Here is a 21500-nt window from a genome sequence, read left to right on the forward strand (position 1 = left end):
ATACTATCATTCAATGGATAGTAGACTCCATCAAGCTTCATCTGGAAGGCTTCTTTGTTCTTCTCTTGTTCTCCGCAGATTTTATAGAACATATCATTGATCTCGTACTTAGTGTAGATCTTTGGTACTAGCTTGGTTTGTGTGAATGAGCTAGCATGTTCTGGAAGATATATGTAGTTGTGCTCATCTCTCGAAGCTCTTTCCAGAAGTCTTCTCATATCTTTGTTGTGAACGCGAATGGTGTGTCCATCTACGTCTCTGGCGTATCCCTGATCATCTCTTTAGATTCCATACTCATCTTTCTCTTCCCAGTAGAATTTTCTGGTTCCAAAAAGGTCAAAAGCTCTTCTGCCTAATTCTGGACGTCTGTCGACCGATGTTGGGATGTCAACGTCGATCGATGGTCGAGTAAGGTGTCGAGACCTCTGTTTGAAGTGTTTATCTATGCCACCAGCTGTGTCATAGAACTCCTTTGTAACCTTCTGCTGGTGTTCTGTAATAGTGCGTTGTTGCATGAAGAGGTTGTCCGCCCCGTTGGCTGTCTGAAGGATGTCTGCATTATCCTCTCGAGATACGTGAAGTGTATGTCCATCTATTGCTTTTGCATAGCCATATGAGTCCCTGAAAATACCAAATTCGTATGGAGTTAGATACTGGTTATAAGATTTATATTTTTCGCTTACAGTGGTCTTTGGTTTTGGACGGCTGTCGATCGATGTTGTATTGCTGATGTCGATCGATGTTGAAGGATGGATGTCGATCGATGGAGGAATAGCTCTGTCGATCGGATGGCTGAAATCTGTTCTTCCCCAAGCAGCTTCTGCTAGTCTCTGATCTGTTTCATCGCATCTTTGCATTTTGAGAAGTTCCTCATAAGTGAAACCCTCATGAAGTTCATCAGCTCCTTGATCATGGTATGCTGTCTCTACTGCGTAGCTCTCGTGATGGCGATCATCTGCCCAACTTCCTATTGAGTAATCTCTGTCTCGGGTAGCGTTGACGTTAGTGTCGATGGATGGGTAGTTGGTGATGTCAGTCGATGCTCGAAGGTGGCTTGGTTGATGAGGTTGAGTGTTGATTGATGTTGAACCGTTCCTGTCGATCGATGGCGACTTCTTTTTCCAAGAGGAGTGATGGAGAAGTCCATCTTCCTCGTCAAAAATCGCTCTTTGTTCTTTGGCTCGTTCTTCCTCATAAACTTCATCATACTCCTCTGTATGCATGTTGTATGTTGCAATGATGGGATTGTAGTAGTCATTCTCCATTCTTCTGGACTAATGTCGACCGATTCTTCCTTTGGTGTGTCGGTCGATAACTGATGTGCACTGTCGATCGATGTTGCAGTGTGAGTTTCGATCGACGTCAGGTAATTTGTCTCGTACTCAGCTCCACAGTGGCATGTTGCAATGATTCCTGGATCATTGATTCTTCTGGGGGGTCGTATGTGGCTTCTTGACTGGAATAGGGTTTTAGTGGACATGATGATCTATAAACGTTAGGCACAACTGGTTGGTTTGCAAGTTGCACACTGCTCCAACTGCTGACAAGAAGGCTATCCCAAGTAATAGAGAAAAGTTGTAGTTCAGCTTGATGTCCAAGACATGGAAATCTACTGGAACTAGGGCATTACCAATCTGCACCTCTAGGTCTCTCACAATCCCTCCTGAGTTCCTCTGAGAACAATATACAAAATTGAATAATTCCTAGGAAGGCTGTTCCTGCAGACACAGATGGTCTTCCATAATCCTAGTTAGGATGCTGACTGATGCTTCTGTGTCGCACAAGGCATGTGGGAATTCAATACCTTTCACCGTGCATGGTATTGCAAATTGCCCAGGATCACTCTTCTTCTTCAATGTAACCCTCTTCCTCATCTGCTTTCTAGCTTCACAGGACATTCTCCTAATGTCTTCTTCTGTCTCTCTGGTTTCTCTGAAGAACATCCACAATCTCTGGGTATAATAAGCCTCATCGAATAGCTTTTCTAGAGGAATCCTGAAGACTCTTTTTCGAAAACTTTCCTTTTCCTTTTCATTAGCCCCCCCTCTTCAGATGTTTCGCCACTTTTTCCCATCTTTTCCTTAGGTTTCTTCCGGAAGGAACCTTATCAACCTCCATAGAATCTATTCCATCATATGAAGGTGTCCTGACGGCCTCTGGTGGGTTTTCTGAAGGTTTGGGTTTGGGCCTGAGTGCATTAAGACGTGCAATGCCTATCTTCGGCATTTGCACTCGGGACGTAATAGGTTCTCGTCGATCGATGGGTGCTCGTTGTTGTCGATCGATTATGGTCTCCTGATGTCGATCGATGAGAGAGTCAGAATGTCGATCGATTTTCACGTAGACAGGACTGGGCGGATGTGGGTGTTTTGCTACAAACTCCTCGTGAGTCATGATCCTTACGGCATTGCAAGATGCGGTTGACTCCGTAGGTGATGTGGATCAATGTCCAGGAGAGGATATCAATAGGTTTTGGGTGACATCTGCCGACCGATGTTCTTGGCTTGGCGTCGATCGACACCAATGCGATCCGCCAAAACTCATCAGACTCTCTACTTCGAAATCTCCTTCTTGCAGCTTCTCTTCTTTCACCACTTGCCAGAAAGCATCCCCAATGATGGCATTCAGGTGGTGCTTTATCTCATCATCTTCTACCCCTCTCGTCAGGGCTCCTTGCCTCTTAACAGCTTCTCCTGTCTGAACAACATGCATCTCCGGCTTTTTCACATGAGTGCTCAAAGTCTCAAACTTTGTGTTCAGGTTGGTGTAGACAGAATCAATCTTCCCATTGAAGTCCACTGTCATGCGCTGCTGTCCCTCGAGAACTCCATCAAGCATCTCCTCAATCTTGCTCTCTTGAGTTGGCGGTGGTGGCTTCTGGTAGTAGGAGTTTCCATAACCCCTGTTGTTGCAATATTTGTAGTTATTGCTATAGGGTTTCTGGTGCTGCAAACTCTGGTTGAAATTGCCCCTATTTCCATAGGAGTTTCTGTTTCCACCCTGGTTTCAAGAACCTTGGAATCCAGTTCCACTGATGAAGTTCACATCTGCTTCTTCTGCTCTCCCCTCTGTGTCTACAGTCTCTGCATCTTCAACCAAGCATACCTGCTTCCTGAGAAGCTTGTGAACACTGTCCAGCTTTGCCTTCACCTCATCCATCTGATCATTCCCAAGGATGGTGGCAGATCTCTTCCTCTCAAAATCAGTGTTCTTGGTGCTGCTGCTAGATGCTAGGTTTTCAATGACCTTCACTGCCTCCTCGGGATTCCTGGTGTTGAAGTTCCCATTGCTGGAAGCATCAAGAGCCATCTGGTATTGCACCGTGATGCCTCTGTAGAAAGTACTGAGCAGTTGTACCTCATTGAATACATGGTGTGGACAGTCTCTCTGGTAAGACTTGAATCTGATCCAGGAGCTTCTGGATGATTCTGCAGACTCCTGAGTGAATATAGCAATTTTGCTCCTCAAGTCTTCAGCACGTGCTTCATCAAAGAAGTTGCATAAGAATGCATTCTTGATGTCGCTCCAGGATGTTAGGGATCCTGGTGGTAGCTGCTTAAGCGAATGCGAAGCATATCCAGCATGTAAGTACTTGAAGAGCTTGCATAGGAGGTAACTGTGGGAACCGAAATTCACACCGTTGATTTCCGTAATCGGAGGAAAGTCAGGAAACCCTAACTTTCCCTGAGGTCCCGGATTCTTTGTGAGAGCCAACAACAAGTGACCAAATAAATGTAGAAAATATGAAAAGATAACAAAACAAATTTATAGAAAATGTAGATTTTATTTCGATAACAGAAGACGGAAAAGATATGAAAATGGTTTTGATTGATTTCAGACTGAACCTTATGAAAGGCTGCCTACGTACCACTTTCGAGGATCAAGCCGAACGTAGTTCAAGAGTGAACCAAGTGATCGAACTGCTTGTGTGCATTCGTCTGGTAATCGGGTGCCAGTCATAGAAACAGAGAATGTCGAGAATAATGCCTCCAAGTTTCTAAGTGCCGAGAGTTCTCCGTCTTTGTGCCCTCGCCTAGGACTCCTTATATACTCCTCCAAGGTTGGTTTTAGCTTTTCCCTTCCTGCCCTTAAGCCGTCTTAAGTGAAAAATGGAGATATTCTATTTTTTCCGATCTTCATGTTTATCCGAGGAAAAACATTTTTTTCTGCGGAAACTTATCTTTATATTTGTTTTTATAAAATAAAAACATAAACCGCCATAGTATCTACGAGCTCATTCTTAAAGAATCGTAAGTGGGCTTGTAGTCGCGTTTTAGACCTTGTTGGGCCGTCTTTCGACATGAAACGTTTGTTACGATTTTGTTTTCGAAAAAAACAAGTTCTCGCGGTTTTTATCTTAAAGTTTCATCTTTTCGACAAAAACAAATTCTCGCGGTTTTTATCGTAAAGTTTCAACGGTAACTTTGATTGGAATGATGTGAGAAATGATATGGCTGCGGTACATGGGAGCTAGCATTGAGGAACATACGAGAATACACGGATTTGGGTCGTACCCGTTGATCGATGTCTGTGCTGGATTGGTCACTACGTAGCGGCCTAACGAAAGGTTTGGTCGGTCGCTACGTAGCGACCGTCTCATTCGCGGACCGGTCGCTACGTGGCGACCTTGTTTGAATCCTTTTCAGACGTTTTATGAAAGTGTTCGTAGACTATCGGTGTTTAATTTTGATGAATCAACCGAGATTAGTGTAAGATTTCAGCTCAAAGTTCTTCGTAAAGATTTCTTTACGAATATTACTTTTCGTAAAAATGTTCATGCTTTATTTTTATGGATATTTGGATGTTGTCGTGTCCATTTTTGACCCCAACAATATTAATAACTCGTCGTATAATCTTTTCAATAAAAATTATACGAAATTCACAAATGGAGAAATATTTTTCGGGGAGTGACTTTTAGACATTGATTCCGTCGTGACCGATTTTGACCCCAACAGTTAGCCCCCCAGCTCGTTAGAATTGTGAGCTTTTAGCATGAGGTTCTAGCGAGTGACTTGGCAAGTTAGGAAAGTTAGGAAAGTTAGGCGGAATTAATTTTTGAAAAGGTCCGTCGTAAGTGGTCTTCTCATTCTTCTGAGAGTGGAATGCGATAAGATTGGGGCTGTGCCTTGTGAAGGCTGCCTACGTACCCTTGTCGTAGAGATCAAGCCTTTCATAGTTCGCCCTGGAGTATTCCTAAGACATGTTTTCCAGTGAGACCTTTACGGTCCAGTTTATATGTAGTGTAGAGGTTATCATGCATGTTTCTACCGATGGCATTTTATATTGGTGTAGAGGGAAGACTACGAGTTGTCATCTCATAATCTAACTCTGTGTGAACTGCTATATTCGTGATCTGTTTCGAGGTTTTTCCGTAGTGCATAAACTTGAGGGAATTATGAAGATGCTCGAATATTAGCCAAGAGACAAATTTTGGGATCTCGTACCAGGGTGTTTGATACTATGCCTAGAGATGTTAGAGACCAGTGTGCTGGGTTTAGGGCAAGACCTAGGTCTAATCACGGCTTTAGGGGGTGCGAAGACTACTTTGGCTTACGTTTCCCGTATCGTTTTTGACCTGATTCCATCCCGCTTTAAAGTCCGCGATAGTCTTATGAAAATCGAGTTATACGACGATTATTTCGTATAATGTGACCTATAGTCTTATGAAAATTGAGTTGTTTTTGTCTGAGGAAGACGAAGCCCAAGAGGTTTGCTACATAACCAGTGTGGAGTCACTGGTGGGATGACTGCCTTCTCGGATGTGACCGAGGGAAAAGAAAGGCAGAAGCCAGCGAGCCGCAGGGCTAAAAAATGAGATCTATTAGCTCGTAATGCCAAGAGATAAAGTTTAGAAATATCATCAAAAATCATATCTTACAGGTTTGTGTTTGCTACACAAAACATACTTCTTCATAAAACATGTTATGTCAACTTTCGAAAGTTTCTTCATAAGAGTTGATCTGATTGTATAAAGGATTTTTTGGGTAAGTAATAGGGACCGGTTTTACGAAGGTTGTAAATCGGTGATATGTATACATATGTCAAAGTAGCGTTGTTTCTGCGGGTTTTACGAGAAACGTTTCAGCTGTGATTTCGATCTTAGGTGAAAGTTGCTTGGAGTTACTCATGGAGTGTTACCAAAGTTTATTTCATTACAATCTATTCGCAAAACGTTTTTCATAGGTTTTTTGAGAGGATTCTCATGACACATTCGTTTCTGGAACGAATTGGTCAACCAGAGGTAGATCTAGCCAACGATCGGGAAGAAAGTGTTCCTTTTAATGTGCATGATGCTACATCTATTCTCGAGTTTTCTTCGTCGCAAATGTTTTCGATGCTTTTCCGTGACTCACTTGGTACAACGGAAATTGAAAGAAATGCTTTGGTGCTTGAAGATTTTTCGTAGAAATTTTTAAACGAAACTGGCTTTATAAAGCCGGAAAGGGCTTCAAGACTTTGGCTAATCGTCATGTTTCAGTTTGATATTGGTACAGGTTCTCTATACGCATGATTGCGACAAGAAATGTTGTATAGTCTTTTAAATTATGTTCATAATTGTCTGGATATATTGCTAGCGTTTAGACGAATTTTAGATTGTCGTTTGCCTACTTGGGACGATTTGCTTTGACAAAGTTTTTGAAGTTTGGGAGTATACGAGTATAGTATACGTACCTACTCCCCCTTTTCTTTTACGAAAGAAAATAGTTGAACCGATACTTTGAAGGGTTGTGTACGTTTCTTCTTCTGAGGTTTGGAATGATCGATAATCCCGGACGATTTAAAGACGACGATGGGACTGTGATTTGGTTGTTTCTAGGTTGACGACTTGGAATATGTCGGTTTTAAGAAAATCGCTAGAAACGAATCGGTTTTGAGATAACGTTAGTGTCTCAAGTTTTTTTTCACTTTAGGAAATGAGTTGGATATGCGTGGCGATCGTTTCTCGATTTTCAGAGAGTTTAGCTCAGTTTGCAAGATCTGGCTGAACAGTTATGGAACGATATATTGAGACAGAAAAAACCACCTAGGTTTTAAGTTCCCTAAAGTTCTATATCAGTCTCAAAGGTTTTTCTATTTCTTAGTAATTTCCTACGAAAATTCCAAGTCTGATTTAAAAAATTTCAAGTCGGAAATACCTTAGTTCTCTCGAAGATTCGGGTTAGCCTCTTCTCCGTTTTGCTTGCTCATTTGCCCTTCTTTTTTTGTGTCTGTCTGCCCACTTCGAATAGCAAGAATACTAATTCTTCCTGGACTTCTCTGGTTTCCTGGCCGCGTTTTGGCTGCTGCCAATATTGCGGTTTTCGTGATCCATGTTTCAATCTTAGTATCATTGGATTTACGAAAATGAATAAGCATCTCGTCGAAAACTTTTTAGCGTTTAGGAATAGCCAGGGACGATCGAGAGATGCCAAGGATGAGTAGGAAGACTTGCCAGGTGATGAGGTTTTGGCCACAAATCAAGGCGCGAGAGGAAGGATGGTGAGACCGTGGAGACAGGCGGTTGGGCGAATTTTGATTCTCGGATTTCGCTCCATCTCTTTTTTTATCCGAGACTCTTTTTCTATGATTATTGTTAGATTTTCGAAGGTTGTCATATGTTGCCAATTTTAGTTTTACGAAAGCTTTTCCAAAAAAATAATATAGAGTTTCGTAAAATGTTGTCGAGCTTAATTTTTGCGAAGGTTATTTTTCAAGATATGTTGTCGAGCATAATTTTTACGAGATTTGTTCCGTAAAGAGGTTTTCAAGTTTTGGCTGTACGAGAGCCGTGACGAGGTTAATTATTGCAACCAAACTTAGTCAGAAGTTTTTCTCTTATCTGTGGGATTGATCCGTGGAAGTTTCGAGTAGTTTTTTCTGAAGTAAGATTTAGGTGACAAACATCGACAACTCGCAGAGTTTGTTACTATGAATGTGATACTTGAATTCTTACGAAATCTTAGGCTTCACAAAACATTTTAGCGGTGGGGATACGATCTCCCGTTTTGCTTTATTTAGTTTTCGTCAGCCGTTTTAGGTTTCGACTGATTCTATAGAAATCAACTTTGTTTCTCTGAAAGTTATTTGGAAGAAGTACAGCCGTAGGGGTTTCATAACCGATTTGTTGCGCTTCCTTTTTCTACGATTAATCTAAGGTTTTTCCGAAAGATATCCGGAAGAAGTACAGCGGTGAGTTATGTGCCCGATTTGCTGTGCTTCCTTTTTTCGCGATTAACCTAGGGGTTTTCTGCGGTTTTGGGGAGAACAAGTTTTACTTTTCCGAAAAGTTTGGTAAACGTGTTTTGGTAAAACCCTTACGCCTTGAGACTTCTTTAGTTCAATATTGAGCCAAACTTAAGGGGTTTGATAAAATTTATGGTTTTCCTTTTCGTGATCTCGTTTCGTAGCACTTCCTACGGCGAAAAGTCGCGGCTAGGTTTTCAATTTTTTGAGCACTACGGGGTTTGCGTAAGTGTTGGCCATAAGAGCAGTCGCTGCTGGAGTTGTTTTACCAGCATTGTTCCAAACTGCGATTTTGTCTTTCGTATTTCCAGACATTGTTTTGATCAAGCGTTTTTTGCGGCTATGGGTTAGGGTAATCCGTACCCCCTCCTTTTAGCGCCAAACTGTGGGAACCGAAATTCACACCACGATTTCCGTAATCAGAGAAAAGTCAGGAAACCCTTTCTTTCCCTGAGGTCCCGGATTCTCTGCTAGAGCCAACGACAAGTGACCAAATAAATGCGGAAAATATGAAAGATAACAAAACGAATTTATAGAAAAGGTAGATCTTATTTCGAATCCCCGTGAGAGTGTTGCGATCATTACAAGAGATTATAAAAGCTTTGGCCGCAAGAGCTGTCAGCGTATTACCTAGTTCTAACAACCTAAAACCTTAAACCTAGTTGAGTCGCAGCTCCATAACAGAAGACGGAAAAGATATGAAAAAGGTTTTGATTGATTTGGGACTGAACCTTTTGAAAGACTGCCTACGTACCCCTGTCGAGGATCAACCCGGACGTAGTTCAAGAGTGAACAGAGCATGTCAAGAATAATGCCTCAAAGTTTCTAAGTGTCGAGAGTTCTCCCTCTTTGTGCCTCTCGCCTAGGACTCCTTATATACTCCTCCAAGGTTGGTTTTAGCTTTTCTCTTCCTGCCCTTAAGTCGTCTTAAGTAAAAAATGGAGATATTCCATTTTTTCCGATCTTCATTTTTATCCGCGGAAACTTAACATTTTTTCTGCGGAAACGTATCTTTATATTTTTTTATAAATTTAAAACATAAACCGCCAGAGTATCTACGAGCTCAGTCTTAAAGAATCGTAAGTGGGCTTGTAGTCGCGTTTTAGACCTTGTTGGGCCGTCTTTCGGCATGAAACGTTTGTTACGATCTTCTTTTCATCAAAAACATGTTCTCACGGTTTTTATCGTAAAGTTTCAATGGTAACTTTGATCGGAATTATGTGAGAAATGATTTGGCTGCGGTATATGACAGCTAGCACTGAGGAACATACGAGAATGCACGGATTTGGGTCGTACCCGTTGATCGATGTCCGAGAGAGTTCGGTCGCTACGTAGCGACCTGGTCCGCGTTGGCTACGTAGCGACTGGCTCGTTCGCGGACCGGTTGCTACGTGGCGACCTTGTTTGGATCATTTTCTGATGTTTTATGAATGTGTTCTTGGACTATGGGTGTTTAGTTTCGATGAATCAACCGAGATTAGTGCATGATTTCACCTCAAATTCACAAATCAAGAAATATTTTTCGGGGAGTTTTAGACATTGATTCCGTCGTGACCGATTTTGACCCCAACAGTAATCTTCAGAGACTCCCTCGACTTTAATAGAAGATATGAGATCCTCGAACCTCTCCAGATGGTCCATAGGATGCTCGTGAGATAACCCATAGTAGGGTGTCTGTCCCAGGAGTGTGTAGTACTGCGGTTTCTACTCGAAATCCCTCTGAATAGTTGGAGGTCGAATGGTTGATCTGTTGGTGTAGAACTGATTTGGACGGTTGTAGTCAGCCAATGGTCTGGGTTGAGCGGCCTCATCTACAGGTAGAGTAGCTCCTGTAGCCTCAGACTCAGGGATTGCAGTTCCCTGAGAATCTATCCTCTGACCTGTTGCATTACACTGATGACCTTCCTGGGCATACAAGACTCCTCGCTCATCTCGTAAAAGAATCAAAGTCGCAACCATATCTCGCAGCTCAGTATCGATCGATGTTCTGACTGAAGTAACGATCAATGTTCTGACTGAAGTATCGATCAATGTCGGATGGAAGATGTCGGTCGACGTGAGATGGGCGCTTCGGTCGACGGTGGTGAGCGAATGTCGGTCGACGTGAGATGGGCGCCTGGGTCGACGGTGGTTGACGAGAATCGAGCGACGAACAAGGGTTGTTGTCGATCGATGAGGTGCGTCCTTCTTTGTGGATTAAACGCTCCAAACTTGCAGGATCTGGTGAGAATAGCAGGTGAGTTTCCTAGTCGCTTCTGGGACTGCTGGGCATGTACCTGAAAATCCAAGAAAATATTTTATGTCGGAAACTTAACAAAATTAAATCTAATAGGCGATCAAAGCTCCCCGGCAACGGCGCCAAATTTGATATCACTCAAATTACCCTAAAGAGTGAATTTACTCTCTCAAATAAGAGGTTCAATTGCAGTATTTAGGGATGGAATCCACAAGGAGCTAGGGAACCTAATAAATCTAATGGGTTTTGTTAAGTTGGATGGTTTAATGATTAAAATGTAAATTTGCAATTATGTTTGAGCAAGTAATTGCTCGATTGATTGGTTGAGGTTTTGGTGCCTGTCAAACGGAGAACTCTCTCCGAGAGAACCAATCGGGAGAAAAGCGAGGACGAGAAGGGCAACGACAGTAGTCGCCCCAGAGTCAATAGGATCATCGGAGGATCGCAGTACTGCAGCAGTACCATCTCCGCCATCAAAGCTTATGAGCGCAAGGCTAATTCACTAACCTGGTCCGCGCTAAGCGACTTCCCGAAAGGAGCGATCACCTTCAATGAAGAAGAGGCCGTCAGGATCGATCAGCCCCACTGCGACCCGCTCGGGATTGATCTCGTGATAAGAGATCTCGAGGTCGTGAGAGTTCTCATCGACACGGGCAGCACGGTCAATGTCATCTTCCGCGACACTTTCAAAAGAATGAACATCGAGCTAGGATATGTCGTACCATCCCCCAAGCCACTAACCGGTTTTGAAGGCACGACTTCTATGACTTTCGGATCAATCAAACTACCCGATGCGGCGAAAGAAGTTACAAAGATCGTCAATTTCTAAGTGGTTAACCACCCATCCATCTAGAACGTCATCATGGGCACACCTTGGCTGAACGCCATGAAAGCAGTCCCGTCGACTTATCACTTAGGTATCAAATTTCCTACTCATAATGGTACTGCCACAATCTGGGGATCCCAGACACAGTCGAGACGCTGCTTCCTGGCCGAACACAAACTACGGCAAATCACGACCGTGTCGATGGTGAACCCCAAACATGCAAACCTAACTCAAACGTCCACTGAAAAAGCTTCGGAAGAAGACGATCCAGAATCGTCAACTCAAGCATAGGCCAAAGAACAACCAGTTTCAAAGCCCAACGCTTCTACCCAACCGGAGGAAACAAACCTGGTAAAACAAGTCGATCCTACAACTAACGCGATCGACGCAATAGCCGAGTAAACACACTCACACGAAAAGCAAAACTATGAGATGGCTTGATCCCCGAAGAGGGTATGTAGGCAGATCATCCAAGGACAAGTTCAGCTATCCCCCCTCTCGAAAAGGGGGGGGGGAGTGGGTACATATACAAATACTCGTATATTCCCGCATTCTAAAATATTTTCCTTGTACTCAATATTTTTGAAAATTTTTTGGCAATAAAAAATTCGTTAACACCTCTCTTATTTCGGAAAAACATCTTGTTATACTTTCGGAAAATATCCAAAGATGAGCAAAATGATTATCGTACAAAACTAAAACTCGCAACAAACCATCATACCCCGAAACGGGTCAGCTTCACACTAACTTGTCCGCCAAAGAAACTTCGTCACATCGAGTAAGGTATGGCCGAAATCAACAGATTCCACCGCAGAAACTCTTTCGCAAAAATGTTTCGGTCTCACGACCAAAACACGAGACCTGGTCTCTAATACACAAAATATCGCTAACAGTGTGTTTTCGAAAAGAAAGCGTGGCCTAGATCTTCAAAAATATGCTCTCAGTCCGTTCGCGACTATAAATTTAAATGCTCGTCGACTGGCCCCGCCGAGCTCAGCAGTCGTCCTAAACAAACGCATTTAGATCCATCCTAAGGATAGGTCCTCTCACATCCGACTAGGATAAAATAGCGCGCTATAAAAGAAACCTGAAATTTTGGTCAGCACTTTCGGGAGACTTAAAAATTGTCCTCGAAGAGATGCTCGATTCCTACTATACAAATCGTATAAGCCGAGAACATATCGTAGACTTTAAAGCGGAATGGAGTCAGGTTAAAATCGCAACACTCTGAACGACAGCCGATTAGTCATCGCAAAAGCCTTCAACCGAGAGTAAACCTAGGTCTTACCCTAAACCCAACACACTGGTCTCCCACGTCTCAAGGCATGATATCGAAAAGATACGAGATCATGAAAGCATGTCTCTTCGTCCACAACCAAAAACACCCTCGAAGCTTCAATGAGCAACCGGTTTGACGATCTGCCAAAATAAAAATAAAGAGGCAAAGGACGAGATGACAACTCGACCCCTTCTTCTTACACTTAGCAAGATGAAATGGCAGGGATTCAAAGCCTCACTCGGCCAGTCCCGTTACATAAAAAACAAGGCCATACTGGGCCAGCACACGAACAACTAACAGAAACAAATTACAAAGTCGAGGAGACACTTCCTCGAACAACTCGCAGCGAGCCGTGCAATCACTCGCCAAGATCGACCTTCCGATCGAGTAGTCGTTCACATCAAGCGGAGCCACCGGCTGGTTCACCTCGCCCGTCTCATCAAAACCTCCCATTTCGGGGGAAACGGGAACTTGTTCCCATTGCTTCCAAATCTCTTCTTCGACCTCAGAAAATTTGGAATCTTTGTCTTTCTCCGCCATGAGCCCGGACTGCATTGCATACTCACTAGAAAACGAGTAGTCGGGAAGTTGCGTAAGATACAAGCCACCCACAGTTCCACGACACTTGCGATAATCCGCGAACGCCTTGTAACGCCCTTTGAGCTCTCCAAACGATTGCGAAAACTTATCACAATGGCTTTTCATAACTTCGACTATCTCCCTCTTCCCCCGCCTATAGGTATGGTTGACCTCCTTCTCAAACGACTCTCTCTCACGGCGACGAGAATATTCCAACTCATCTTTCAAACGAGCAATCTCTTTGTCAGCAACCTCGGCCTTGAATCGAGCCATGTGAGCCCCTTGTTTGCTCGTATCAAGGGCTCGGTTTATCATAAGAAGGCCCTGCAAGAATTCTCAAAGTCAATAGATCTTTGGACAAAGCAAAACCCTAGAATGTTAAAAGATGAAAACCTACCCCATTGACCATCCTCGCCGCTTTGGAAAAATCTGACACTTCATTGGATCCACCTGCGGTCGGAGGAATGTCGAATTCAAACAATCCATCTAGATAAAACTGCTTGTCGTTGCTTCCACCAGCTTGACTATCCAGATAATCCTTGAGTATGTTGTCAGGACAAAACTGTCCATCGACCACATCCTCGTCTACCATAATATGCTTATCCTTGCGAGGCTTCGACCTATCTTTCTTCGTCCGAGGCACATAGGGAATAAACCCGTCCATTCTAGACTCCGACCCTTCTTCGGTTGGCAGGTCCGACTGAAACCTGGAATGGTAGTGCGCGACAGCACGACAAACCCGCTTCGGGAAAAAGTCTGCCCAAAAGCATGGACGCCCGCGTAATAACTATCGAACGGTGAGCAATCCCTTGGGAACCTGATAGAAAGTGGTGGACACTAAACAAAAAAAAGGGGAAGGTCAGACATCATCGTAACCAAAGATAGCGAACGTTCAGAATCAGGAATACCTTTTGTCCCCCATCCAGTCCTAAAGATAGTGATGGCTCTCACTTCGACCGAGGCATCGCTAACACGGACAAAGGAGAACTGCTCCTTCAAAACACGGTATTTCGATACGAACCCCGATATGATCTCCATATTCACACGAGGCCTCACTTGGACTATGACTGAAGTAGACCATCGAGGCTCAACAAAATCCTCAAGATGATCAGCGTCAAGGGTGATTCCCTGTTCGTAACTCAGCACCAAGATTCCGATGTGATGCTGTAAACCGCATGGATTAACCTGGCTTATCGACAAATTGAAACGATTGAGAAGCTGTACGATAAGCTCCGGGATAGGGAACCATGGATGACATTGCATCAAATACGTCTCATAGCACGTGAAATAGCCTTCGGGCTGAGATTGTGCAACTTCCCCCCTTTATGGGAGGCAAAACTCGACTGACTCAGGAACCCTGCAGAAACTTCTAATGGCCGCGAGCCCATTTGGACAACTCCTGCTCGGACAACCGGCAACAGGGTTAGTTTTAAAAGGGGGACGAACCCATACGACAAGAACGGGAGGTTTCACTTCGCCCATAGCCGTCCGCCATGCATCGACCTCTTCGGGATTGATACCACTCAAATTACCCTAAGGAGTGATTTATACTCTCTCAAATAAGAGGTCGAGTTTTAGTACTTAGGGATCGAATTCACAGGGAGCTAGGGAACCTAAGAAATCTAGTATGATTTGTTAAGCAAGATGGTTTTAGAGTTTTTAAATATAAACTTGCAGTCTTATATTGAACATGTATTTGTTCAATAGCTGGTTTGAGGTTTTGGTGCTTAAAAAGGAAATAGTTAGACTTAGGGTTTTTATTCAGGAAAATTGGGATTATAATCCTATAGACGCCTAATGAGTTGCATGCATGATAATGTAAAGCTCAACTACTTAGTCAACAAGTCCATCAGCGTTCGCAATGTTTGGACTTGTTTATTAACTAGATCTATTGATCTCAACTATCGTATTTTGATAAATAGAAACTGTCGATCAATAATCCTATAGGGATATCGATCGATACACCTTTTGCTCCGTCGATCAATTATTCAAGTGTGATATCGATCGACGCGCTCTAGTCAAGCCTTATGCGCAGGTTGAATAATAGCTTACTAAGCTCACTAGATCAGCTCTCGCCTTGCTCATAGCAAGAAACATAGTTCTATTAAAATGTTTTCAGGATGAGAATAAAGCTCTCGCTTATATCAATCAATCCAAGGGCAGGTTCTAGGTAGCTAATCTAGGCACAAGCATTAACGAACAATCCTAAAGATGATTATCTCAGCAATCTATAGTTGGGGCTAATCCCTCCTAACCTATTTTAAGCCCTAAAATCTAACAATGGAACTACTCAGACATGGCTAAGCAATTCATAACATCAATTAAGTATGAAAACTTCATTAGAATAGTAAATAGATATAAATGGAGTTACAATCACAAATTATAACTTTGGATCTTCTCTCCAATCTATCAAAATCCTAAAAACCTTTCTGTGAAAATAATAAAACTAGAAAAGCACACTCTGCCTCTAACATGGCAGATAAGGTAAAACTCGTCAGGGGTAATCTTGTAAAATGGTGAAGACTTGGACTTCAAGTCGGCTGTGACCAAAGGGGCTTTCTGCGCGCTTTGCTGTCAATCGATACACAGATGTGACTATCGATCGATTATTCCTCTCCAATATCGACCAATGGTCGAGCTCGATAGTCATCTCGGGTGCTTGCTCCAAATATCTCCAAAATGCTCCAAAATCATCACTTATATCCAAAACACTCCTGATCTTATAAATATAATAAATAAACTCTATAATATAATAATTATTAGTAAAAACACCTATAAACTATGGATGAAAATGGGTCTAATCCATAGTCTATCACCTCCCCCAGACTGCCTGTTTGTTTACTTACCCTTTTGCTTGTTCTCAAGCAAAACAAACAGGCAGTCTCTCTGAAAGAGGTTTAAAACAGCATGGACTAACATGATCTAAAACTTAAAATCATCACCTCTACAATACTGCAATCCACATCTAAGAAATTCTAATCACAAAAGCACATTATACCATATCCTAGCTTAGCAACCAAATTCATCTTGCCAACAACTTAGGAAATCTTGTGTGTCACTCCCACCTACTATTGGGGAAAAATACTCAGGTATTGAATTCTTCCTGACCCCAGGCAGGACACCGGCCTCTGGATCCCCGCTATAAGGAACCCTGGTTCCTAGGATCCCCGCTGGAAGGAACCCCGGTTCCCCGCTATTGTGTTTTCCGGGTTTGGTCTCAGGATCGCTCCCCTTCCTCCGGGAAATGGAAAACTTTCGATATGGAGAACCTTCCATATTTCCGAATATGTAAGAGTTTGACCTACTCCAACCGACTAAGGCCCGCCTTAGGAAGACTATATAAAGGGAACCTAAACCCTAAAGCAAGGGATCGACACTTCGAGACTTAGAGATTAGAGCTAGGCGGCTAGAACTAGATTTCTTACTTGCAAATCAATAAAAATACTACAGTAAAAATTACGTGAGCTCAAGGCGCCGACGACGAGAGAGCAAGAAATAAGAAGGGAGAGAAGAAAGGCAAAGCCTATAAAGAAGGAACCGTTGGGAAAATTCCCGATGAAGCCGCAAACCTATTAACTTCAAGACTTTGGGGGAGATTCAAAATTCAAAAATCTTTCCTTCGCTGGCAAAGTGGATCCCAGTCAATCTCCTATATTTAAGGAAGTAAGTTCTTCAGAATAAGGCGAGAATCGGTACCAAAACTGGTAACCTCAGAAGATCCCGAACTCTATTCGCGCCAGCATTGGGACCCCCTCCTACGCCAATTCCTCATCAGGAAACATCAGAGCTCTAGGCTCCACCGTCTCCAAGACATCATCAGAAACCCAGAGCTCCCCGTCCTCGACGAGAATCAGCTGTCTAAACAGCACCAGACCCCGGTCTGATGCAGGGGAAACTGATCATCCCCCGGGTTCCGAATACAGTTCCGGCCTGAGTGGAACCCGGGATAGCGGGATTACTGGAGCAATTTCCTGCCTAAGGGAAGCGTGCTGAGAATAAGCAACTCCGGTTGACTTGAGTGCACATGTTATTCCCCGAGTTCAATGACGAAATCGAGCAATAAGGGACAAACTGTTGGGGAAAAATACTCAGGTATTGAAGTCCTCCAGACCCCAGGCAGGACACCGGCCTTTTACTTGGAAATCAATACAAATACTAGCCTTGTCCAACGTTCTGTAGCACTCACAAAGATCCTACACAAAAATCCCCTAACAATTTTGGCACTAGAAGGAGGGGGGGAAATCTAAACTACGTGATAATGACGGTGGATGAGCATGATGAGCTACCCGAAACTACTCAGTGAGAGGCTGAACACCAAAGACAAATCGATGACCTGCAAGGTCAAGTAACCGGGTTACATAGAGCTCGGGAAAATACCAATCCCGAGCTGTCCTCGGAGTTCCACATCCTTAAGGAAAAACTGAACAAACACTCTAAGCAACTGGAGCAGAGCGCCGAGAAGCTCAGCCAGCTCGAATCGGAGAATCTTACCCTCTGAGACGAAAACCAAGCCCTTAACGCAGCGGGTAACAAGAAGCATCGATTCCGGACTCAGGTTCGCCCCATGCCGCCTCTGGAAATACCTAACTCCGGAACAGGCACAAATCTCCCAACTGCAGCGCCGGGAGGAGAAGTATCTATGCGAGAAAAGGCTAAGGACGCTCAGACCTATGATGGGGAGGACAGCGATTCGGAGCCCGAGCCTGATAAGGAAGCATCAGACGGAGCAGCGAGAGGGGAGTCTCCCATGATCGATCACCTTAATCAGATGTTCTCCGATAGGCTCGACGCCATGCAATCCATGTTAGAGAGACTCCCAGGAGTAGTTCCCCCCATACGGAAGAGCAACCCTGATTCCTACGCCGATACTCCCTTCACGGATGAAATCACCTTGATCGATATGCCCAGGAAGTTCTCTTTCCCCAGTATAAAGGCGTATAACGGCACCACTGATCCGGACGACCACGTCGCCCAATACAGACAGAGGATGCTCGCTGTGGCACTCCCAAAAGGGTCACGCGAAGCTACCATGGGCAAAGGTTTCGGCTCCAGTCTGACCGGACCTGCTCTGCAATGGTATATCAACTTACCCTCCAGGTCCATAGCCTCCTTCTCAGTTCTCAGCGATAAGTTCGTGGAACAATTCGCCAGCAGCAGGGACCTGGAGAAAACCTCCGACAGCCTCTACGAAATTCTCCAGCATCCAGCGGAATGCCTGAGAGGCTACATAGCCCGCTTCAATCAAGAAAAGGTGGCTATCCCCGAATGCAGTATCCCCACTGCTATCTCTGCTTTCAAGAGAGGCCTCATCCCCGACGGAGACCTCTACAAAGAGCTGAGCAAATACCAGTGCAAAACCATGGAAGACGTCCTATCTCGAGCATGTGCACAGGTCAAATGGGAGGAAGACGTCGCCAGCCGTGCCAAGGCACAACAAAAGTAAGATCCAAAGGCGATCAGACCAGACCGAACTGAGCGAGACTAGAAACCCTCTGAAAGATCAGCTAGGGACTCCAGGAATCGAAACCGGGGCAGATACCAGAACCGCCCAATTGAGAAGGCAGAAGGGAGGGCAATGTCCACGTGGCCAGACATCTCTCACCTCTCTGCCTCAAGGCCGGAGCTTATCAATGTTCTGAGGCAGATAGGCCAGCAGGTCAAGTGGCCTCAGAAGATGAAAGCCCCCGACTCTTTGGAACCCTGGCTTCTGGTGCGACTTCCACCGAGACCACGGTCACAAAACGGAGGACTACGTCGCACTAAAGAACGAGGTCAACGAGCTTCTTAGGAAAGGACATCTCAGGGAGTTCCTTTCCGAGAAGGCCACGAGCCATCTAAGCAAGGAGACAACGGGTAAGCCCACTGAAGCTGCTCCCATCTCGCCACCGCGACAGGACCGAGTGATCCATGTCATCTGGGGCGGTTCGGAAATCAGTGGCATAAGCCATGCCGCCGCGAAGAGAAGCCCCTGCAACTCCAAGCACGGCCTAGAAGCAGCCAAGCCGAAATGCCTGCTCCTAGGGACAGACAAAATAAGTTTCACAGTCAAGGAGCAGGAGAAGGTCCTCACTCCTCATCACGATGCCTTGGTCATCTTGCTCACTGTAGCGAGCTGCCTGGTAAAAATTATACTGGTAGATAATGGAAGCTCAGGGAACATCATCTTCTAGGCTGCATACAATGACCTGGGGCTGGAGGAAGGCGCTCTAACTCGGAGGGTAACCCCCCTTAAAGGTTTCTACGGGGAATTCAAGCAAACCGCTGGGGAGATAACCTTCCCCGTATAGGCCGAAGGAGTCAACATGTCAAACAAATTCCTCGTGGTCGACTGCGATTCGTCCTACAACATGATCTTAGGATGGCCATGGATCCACGGAATGGGGGCCATCCCCTCGACTCTTAACCAAATGGTGAAGTTCCCTACGCCCTGGGGCATAAAGGCGATCAGAGGGGATCCAGAATATTCCCACTCATGCTATCAGACCACTCTGAAGGGAAAAACCAAGGTCTTATAGCAATTACAGAGCAAACCTCTGGCCCATCACACCAAGGAACCGGAGGTAGAAGAGATGGATGAGGTGCCATTAACCGAAGGAGATCGGACCCGACATCTCAAGATTGGTTCCAAGCTAACCGAAGGGTTAAGAAGAAGACTGATAGACTTCCTCAGGTCTAACTCCGATTGCTTCGCTTGGTCCAACGCAGACATGCCCGGGATCGATCCGGAGATCATCATGCATAAGCTGCAGGTGGACCCCTACACCAACCAGTCAGGCAAAAGAGACGAAAGTTTGCCCCTGAGAGAGATGCGATCATCAACGATGAAGTCAAGAGCCTGCTCGGCGCGGGGTTCATTCGCGAGGTGCAATATCCATAGTGGCTAGCGAACGTCGTCGTGGTCAAGAAAAAGAGCGGGAAGTGGAGAGTCTGCATTCACTTCACGGACATCAATAAACCTCTCCAAGGACCCCTTCCCGCTACCTTATATCGACAAGCTGGTGGACGCCACCGCGGGGCACCAGCTGATGAGCTTCATGGACACGTTCTCCAGCTATAATCAGATACTCATGCATCCGGAAGACTAGGAGAAAACGTCCTATATGACTTCCAGAGGGATCTACTGCAATAAGGTTATGCCCTTCGGCCTAAAGAACGCGGGGTCGACCTATCAACGGCTGGTGAACATGATGTTCGCAGCAAGCCTTGGAAGCGGAAGACCACATATCTAACTTGCAGCAAGCCTTCTCCACCCTCAGAAAATATAACATGATGCTCAACCCGACTAAATGCTCATTCGGGTTCAGTTCTGGCAAGTTCCTCGGGTACATCGTATCCAACCGGGGCATCGAGGCCAACCCAGAGCAAATCAGGGCCATTCACTCAATCCCTTCCCTGAAGAACGTCAAAGAGGTTCAAAAGCTAACGGGAAGGATGGCAGCTTTGAGCAGATTCATCTCCAGACTCTCCGACAAATCTCACACCTTTTTCGGAACTCTCAAGAATCCGAAGGATTTCCAGTGGATGGGAGAATGCGAATCCGCCCTCAAAAAGCTGAAATCATATCTTACCACTCCTCCTATCCTATCCAAGCCACTACTCGGTGAAGTCCTGCTACTATATCTAGAAGTCTCCGAACACGCCGTGAGTGCCGTCTTAGTTTGCGAGGAGGGAAACAAGCAGCGACCAATCTACTATGTAAGCAAGGCTCTCCTAGACGTGGAGACCCTCTACAGCCACCTCGAAAAGCTGGCCTTAGCCCTGATAGTTGCCGCTCGCAAGCTCTGACCCTACTTCCAGGCTCATCCAATTGTGGTAGTTACCTCCTTCTCTGTAAAGTTGGACCTCCACAAACCAGAAGTCTCTGGACGCCTAGCCAACTGGGCCGTGGAACTAGGGGAGTACGACGTAATATTTCGACCCACCATGGCTATAAAGTCACAGGTCCTAGCAGACTTCGTGGCTGAATTCTCCCCTGCGTTGCTCCCAGCTCTGGAGCAGGAGGTACGCCTCCAAGGCGAGATTAAGGAAGAAGGAGAATGGATCCTACATGGTGATGGATCCAGCAACGTCAGAGGAGCTGGAGTAGGGATAGTGTTTACCTCACCAACGGGGAATACAGCCTCTAGGGCCGTTATTTGCAATTTTAAAGCAACCAACAACGAAAGCGAGTAAGAGGCCCTAATCGCAGGCCTAAACCTTGCTCACCAAAGGGGGGCAGAGAACATCCAGGTCTTCGGTGACTCCCATCTGATAATTAACCAGGTACAAGGGGAATATCAAGCAAAAGACGACAGCATGATCCAGTATCTGGCGGTCGCTCAATGACTAATCAAGAAGTTTAAGAGCTGCAAACTCAC

The sequence above is a fragment of the Brassica napus genome, chromosome C2 (genome assembly GCF_020379485.1).
Source record: "Brassica napus cultivar Da-Ae chromosome C2, Da-Ae, whole genome shotgun sequence".
Taxonomy (NCBI): domain Eukaryota; kingdom Viridiplantae; phylum Streptophyta; class Magnoliopsida; order Brassicales; family Brassicaceae; genus Brassica; species Brassica napus.